General features: G+C 42.0%; 1 protein-coding gene across 1 annotated transcript in view; it reads right to left on the bottom strand.

Annotated features, from left to right (window-relative positions):
- The window catches only part of ZBBX (zinc finger B-box domain containing), a 100,026-nt gene extending 94,928 nt beyond the window's left edge, over positions 1-5,098 (bottom strand). Inside the window, exon 1 of the mRNA XM_045583654.1 lies at positions 5,027-5,098. The gene's annotated coding sequence lies outside the window, so the exon portion shown is untranslated. The remainder of the gene's footprint in view (positions 1-5,026) is intronic.
- Positions 5,099-6,000: the final 902 nt, after the last annotated feature.

Below are 6,000 nucleotides of genomic sequence, written 5' to 3' on the forward strand. Positions count from 1 at the left end.
TTCAGAGGGCATTTCACTTCACTAAATGCAATTAGTAAGGTTTCTTCTCAATTGAATGTTTTATCGAGTCACACACAGAAGCCAATTTTCTTGTCTGGAATAAAAATTTTAAAAAAAAAGAAAGGCTGTAATTGTGAGTCATTCGTTCTGCATGTTTCCTTTCGTAAAACCAACAGAGAATCAGTCACCTTTCTTGGGACAGCAAGGATATAACAATGTCATCAAGAAGAATAGCAAAGCACAAAACTTCAGTCGCCTAATCAGGGGAATGCAGATAAAATCCCTGTGATGCAAACCTCCACCTGTCCTCTGATCACTCATTTTTTTGTCTTATCATTAAATCCAAAAAGTTTAGTAGTTACTTGGAGCATTTTCTAGGTTCCTGATTTATTAGGCTGCATCATTTCCCTGTCCCCAACCTCGTTCTTTCCCACACATTTACAGACAATATGACCCAAAATTGTCCATGATGATTTGATGATCCTTATACACAGTTCTCATTCTGAATGCAACCCAAGCACCAAGGCCTGCTGCCACCAAGGGAAACAAGGAAATTATGATGATGACCTAAAAATCTAAAAGCTCAGAGAATTCATCAAGAGTCGCCCTCGTTGTCCAACAGGCATGGCTCAGCAGTTGAGAACAAGACCTATGAACCAGGAGGTCACGATTTGATTCCGCTCAGGGCGTATGCCCAGATTGCGGCCTTGATTCATAGTATGGGGCTTGCAGGAGGCAGCCAATCAAAGGTTATCTCATCACTGCTATTTCTATCTATCTCCCTCCCTCTCTGAAATCCACAAAAATACATTTCACTAGGAGGGTGAGGGCATGTGTAATATTTTAATTAAGAAATAATAATAAAAAAATAAAAAAGAGTTGCCCCAGCCTCCAAGAATTTACCATCAGGACACTGGCAAAATGGGAGGTTTAGGAAAACATTGTTTTCAAGGTGGGCCATTTTGCATAACTGAAAACTTATATAAGATTAGTTGCTTTTTCTGAAGATTCAGAGAATCTTAAACCCGAAAGGTTAAAAGCCAATAAATAAGGATTTTTTTTTTTTTTTTTTTACATTAGCACATATTCAAAAATCCCAGGTCACCCACAGTTCACATTCTATGTTCAGGCTCCCTTGGAGAACACCTGAGAAAGTTTATTTAGACAGCAAGGGGCAAGATGTCATTTTGAAATACTTTCCAACTAAAAACAAAAATATTAAAAGACTAGTAGCCCCGCACACAAATCCTTGTGCAAGTAGCTTACTGCCGCTTGCCTCGGCTGGCCACCCACCCACCATGGCTGGTAGCTCACTGTCACACCCTCCTGTAACTCTCCACCTGCTCCCCCGCCCTCCTGTAGCTCTCTACCACTTGTACATTGGTTATGACGTTGCAGCATACCGGATCATTTGCATATTCCTTTCTTATTGTATAGGACACTGTGTTTAAGTGCAGAAGACTTTGTGTCAGAGTGATCTCTTGAGTTTTGCTTTATCCACATGAAGAAAATGGTGAGGATCCCCACCTCTCAGCCTTCAATCTTCAGGATATCTATGGCCTGTACAACAGTGGGCTCCTAAGGAGCCTCCAGAGAGCTTGGGGTATGGAGAGGGAGGGCAAGCCTAGAAACTACCTTTCAAAGGAAATAGGCAGATCATTAAAGGCTCTGCTTTAACCACAACTTATTTGATGTTTATCTATTTTACATAATAAACCTCTGGGTCAGATTTAATATAAAGAAACTCTTCTATTGCTTAAAAACATTTTGAAAGGCATGACAGTAATGTACAATTATTATTAATCCTGTATTAACTAGAAACATCTGATTATGAATACCAATAAAAGTATTAAATTTATAAACTATAAATTTCAGGAAGAAAAAGCTCTTTCATATATAGGGTACCCCAGAAATATATATACATACACTCTGAATGAGGATAAAGTCAGTGTTCATTAACATACAGTTCATTTTCAAAATTTAAAAGAATCTACAGAAATAATTTTTTTTTTCCAATGCCTTTTTTTAAACTGATGACTATTCTGGTCCAGGCACTGCTGTATTTGTGCCCCTCAATTTATTAACTGTTGACAGTTTTGTATTATAAACTTTATATTTTATGTATCCTCATAAAAAAAAAAAAAAGTCTAGTGGATAAATTTCCTTTGTTCAAAGCCTAGTATGGCTTCACCCATTATTTTAAATCAGTTAAATCTGAAAAGAGTGAAAATTAAATGAGTGGTCAGCTGTTAAAGTGTGTATATGTTTTTTGGGGGGAGGGACACTGTGAATAATTATAAAGGCAGTGTTTGTACTTCGACTGCATTTTTAAACTTTCCATAGTATCCTATATAATAAAAGACTAATATGCAAATGGTCCCCATTTGACAGGGAGTTTGAATGGAAGTTTGACTAGGGGATGGGGCCAGCTGGCCAACTGACCATGGCACCTCCCCCCAAGCTGGTCCCACCCTTGATTAGGACAGGTCAGACCCCACCTGTGCACAAATCCATGCACTGGGCTTCTAGTCTATATATATAAAAGCCTAAGCTACCATTACTACTGAACAATTAGAACAACCAGTCTATCATATACTATGAGGCACACTGACCATTAAGGGGCAGATGCTCAATGCAGGAGCTGCCCCCTGGTGGCCAGTGTGTTCCCACAGCCAACCTCCCAGTCCCCTTCCTCCCCCTGGCCAGCCTACTGGACAAGACAGCCCCGATCAGCCCTGATTGCAGGCTAGGATGAGCAACCCCACCAATGCACAAATTTGTACACCAGGCCTCTAGTTTTAGGATAAATTTCCTTTGTTCAAAACTTAGTCTGGCTGAAGAGAATGAAAATCAATTGAGCTATCAGCTGTTAAAATGTATATACATGTTTTGAGGGCACCCTGTATTTATATTTTATATCTCCCACTCATTCTCTTACAATCCACTAATACCCTAGGTGCTCTCTGGCAAATATTTTAGGAATGGGTAAATAAGGCATCTGTCCAAGATTGGTAATAGAGCCAGGAATTACAATTTTATTCCCAGTCCTGTTGGCTTCTCTTAACACTCAAAATCTAAATATGGGTCTATTTACTTAAAATAATTCATTGAAATCATTTTGATTCTTGCCCCTTCCCTACTCTTAATCTGCCATAAACAGAAAATTTAGAAAAAGAACTGTTTGACATCAAATATTTTACAGCAATATATTCAAACACCATTGAAAATGTATTGTCAGGTTGCTCCCATGTAATCTGGGGTCACAAATGGTTGCCATTAAACATTTCCCAGAAGCCGTAGGAAAACAACAAATACACAGTTTTTCCACTTGGAACTTAAGATCCCTCATTATGCTTCCCAATCTCCCTAAACCTTATGCTTAATTTTCCACATCTCTGCTCACAAGTTGTATTCTATTCAATGCCCAGTTCAGAGGCCATCTCTACCAGGAAGATTTCTTCCATCAGAAAAGAGTTTCTCATACTGTGAGGATACCATGTATATTTCATTCATTCGCTGTTATACACTGTCTCGTGTCATTTGTTTGCTGCTTCCCTTATATAAGTATAGTTTCCCAAGTTACTCAAATATTTGGTCTTTGAATCCCCAGCAATTAGTAGAAGGCTTACATATAGTGTATTGCTAATAATAATGTGCTAAGTTTGCCCTAACAGATTTGGCTCAGTGGATAGAGTGTCCGCCTGTGGACTGAGGGTCCTGGGTTTGATTCCAATCAGGGACATGTAACTTGGTTGTGGGCACATCCCCAGCGGGCAGCATGCAAGAGGCAGCTGATCAATGTTTCTCTCTCATGGATGTTTTTAACTCTCTATTCCTCTCCCTTCCTCTCTGTAAAAAATATCAATAAAAATATTTTTTAAAAATAATGTGCTAAGTTTTAAGTATCTAATTTTTCTGTACTGCTTTGAATTTATTGCACAATCAACCTTATGAAAAAAAATTTAATGAACACACCACCCTCTTTCCCGCTTCAACAAATATTTGGGTTTTCTCCCCAAGTATCCTACCGGACTGTGATAAGCTTTCAACAAACACACATTAAACACCTCTTCTGTGCCTGGTATCAGGGTAAGGGCTGTGGAACAAGGTGGACCAGACAGGTACAGTGCCCAATCCTCATTAGACTTACACTCTGCTGAAGGAATTAAGAAAAATTAAAAAGCAAATAAAATAATTGTGGGAAGTATTGGGTTTTGAAGGAAATAAACCAAGGACCGAGGAACTTTCAAATAATTAATTTGTGATACAGCTGGCATATTTTATGGAAGGTCAGGGTGGACCTCTATGTAACCTCTAAGATAAGATACTAGAGAGAGCTGGAGGATTCCATTTTGTTTTTGGTGTGTGTGTGTGTTTAAATTTTCTATTAGCATACAGATTGCATAGCTTTAACCTGGGAAGTTTCAACTTCATATGACTTTATTTTCTGAGACTTGCTCTCTCTGGATTTTAAATAGCAGGGTGTAAAAAAATACATAACTACCAGACCGCTATATTGAGCCCTCAAATGCTGATTCGGGAAGGAGGGGGAAAGTTCCACAGCTTCAGATTAATCAGGAATCTGGCATCCCTCTCTGCGACCTTTACTTGGGAGGAATGAAGCCGGTGCAGGAGGCCGCCCAGGCAGAAAGGAGGCCAGGAAAGGGAGTGTGATCATGCTTTCTCAGGCACCAGATTTTTCCTAAGGCGCAAATAACTTCAAAGAATAAAAGAAGCTAGCACGTTCAAAGGTCCGGCTGTAGAAGGGGGTACCCGTTTCCTGCCTGGGGCTCTCCCTGGATCCAGGTCTCCATTTGCCTACAGAAAAGGGGACTTTTCCAACTCCTGAGGTCAAGGCCTCCTGGCCCAGCCTTCAGCCTGCAGGGCTGACACAGAGCCGGGCAGGGGCTCCGCAAGTACCTTCTGGCCCACCAGGGCTCCAGCGGAGCCCCCTCTCCCTCCCCGCCGGCCCACCCGCTCCCCTCCCCGCCCCGCAAACCCCCAGCCCCGCCGCAGGCCCACCCACCTGCAGACCCCAGGCTCCCGCGTCACAGCCGCCGGCCCAAGCCAGCCGCCCACAGCTTCCGCCTTGGTCTCCTTGGTTACCGCGTTGCCTCAGTACCCATAGCAACCGGAAGGCTGGGTCCTGCCGCAGTCGGCCGGCAGAGGGAGCTAAGGAGCCGTGCCGGGAGGGAATAGGGGAGAGGCTAGGTGGAGGAGAAAGGGGAGGGGACGAAGGAGATGGAGAGGGGAGAGGGAGGGAAGGAAAGGGCTGGGAAACTCTGCAGGTCTGGAGACTTTCTGCTGGGGTGGGTAACCCGTGGCTAGCACTGAGCCCCTACGTATTCCAAGCACTATTTTAAGAGTTTTATTTGTAATATTTAACCCTCAAAACAGCCTAATGTATAGCTAAGAAAATTGAGGCACAGAACGCTTGAATAGCAACCCAAAATTACAGAGCCAGCAAAGGGCAGACCCCAGAAGAATGAACCCAAACAAGTTCAGAACTTCCGCATATATGCCCTGTTCAATTGCTTATCCAAGGTCACAATAGACAAAGCAGAGACTAGAACCCAGGTCTCTTGGCAAACTCAGAACTCTCTTTTCTTTACACCAAATATATGGGAGGTGTAATGAGAGAGAGAGGTAGGTGTAATGAGAGAGAGGGGGGGGGGATATAAACCCACACTTCCCAGAATCACCTGAGGTGAACTTAATTTTTGGCTTCTGAAATATGCTGTTTTTATATTCTGCAAGTGGGATGTATACCTGATTCTGCAGGCAGTTGTCAAAAAGTCTTTTATGCTTATCCACACTAAATCCTCCTTTATTGCTGGACTAATAATCTCAAGGTCTGTGGTTATGATGCCACCCTCTGCACCACTGCTTTCCACATTAATGCACCTGCCAATACTCATTTAAGAACACAATGCTTTGCCTTGGCAGATTCAATTGTATACGATTATAGCCAGAATAGATAAGAAAGAACAATGATAGCCT

Source organism: Pipistrellus kuhlii, unplaced genomic scaffold (assembly GCF_014108245.1).
Source record: "Pipistrellus kuhlii isolate mPipKuh1 unplaced genomic scaffold, mPipKuh1.p scaffold_m20_p_2, whole genome shotgun sequence".
Classification (NCBI taxonomy): Eukaryota; Metazoa; Chordata; class Mammalia; order Chiroptera; family Vespertilionidae; genus Pipistrellus; species Pipistrellus kuhlii.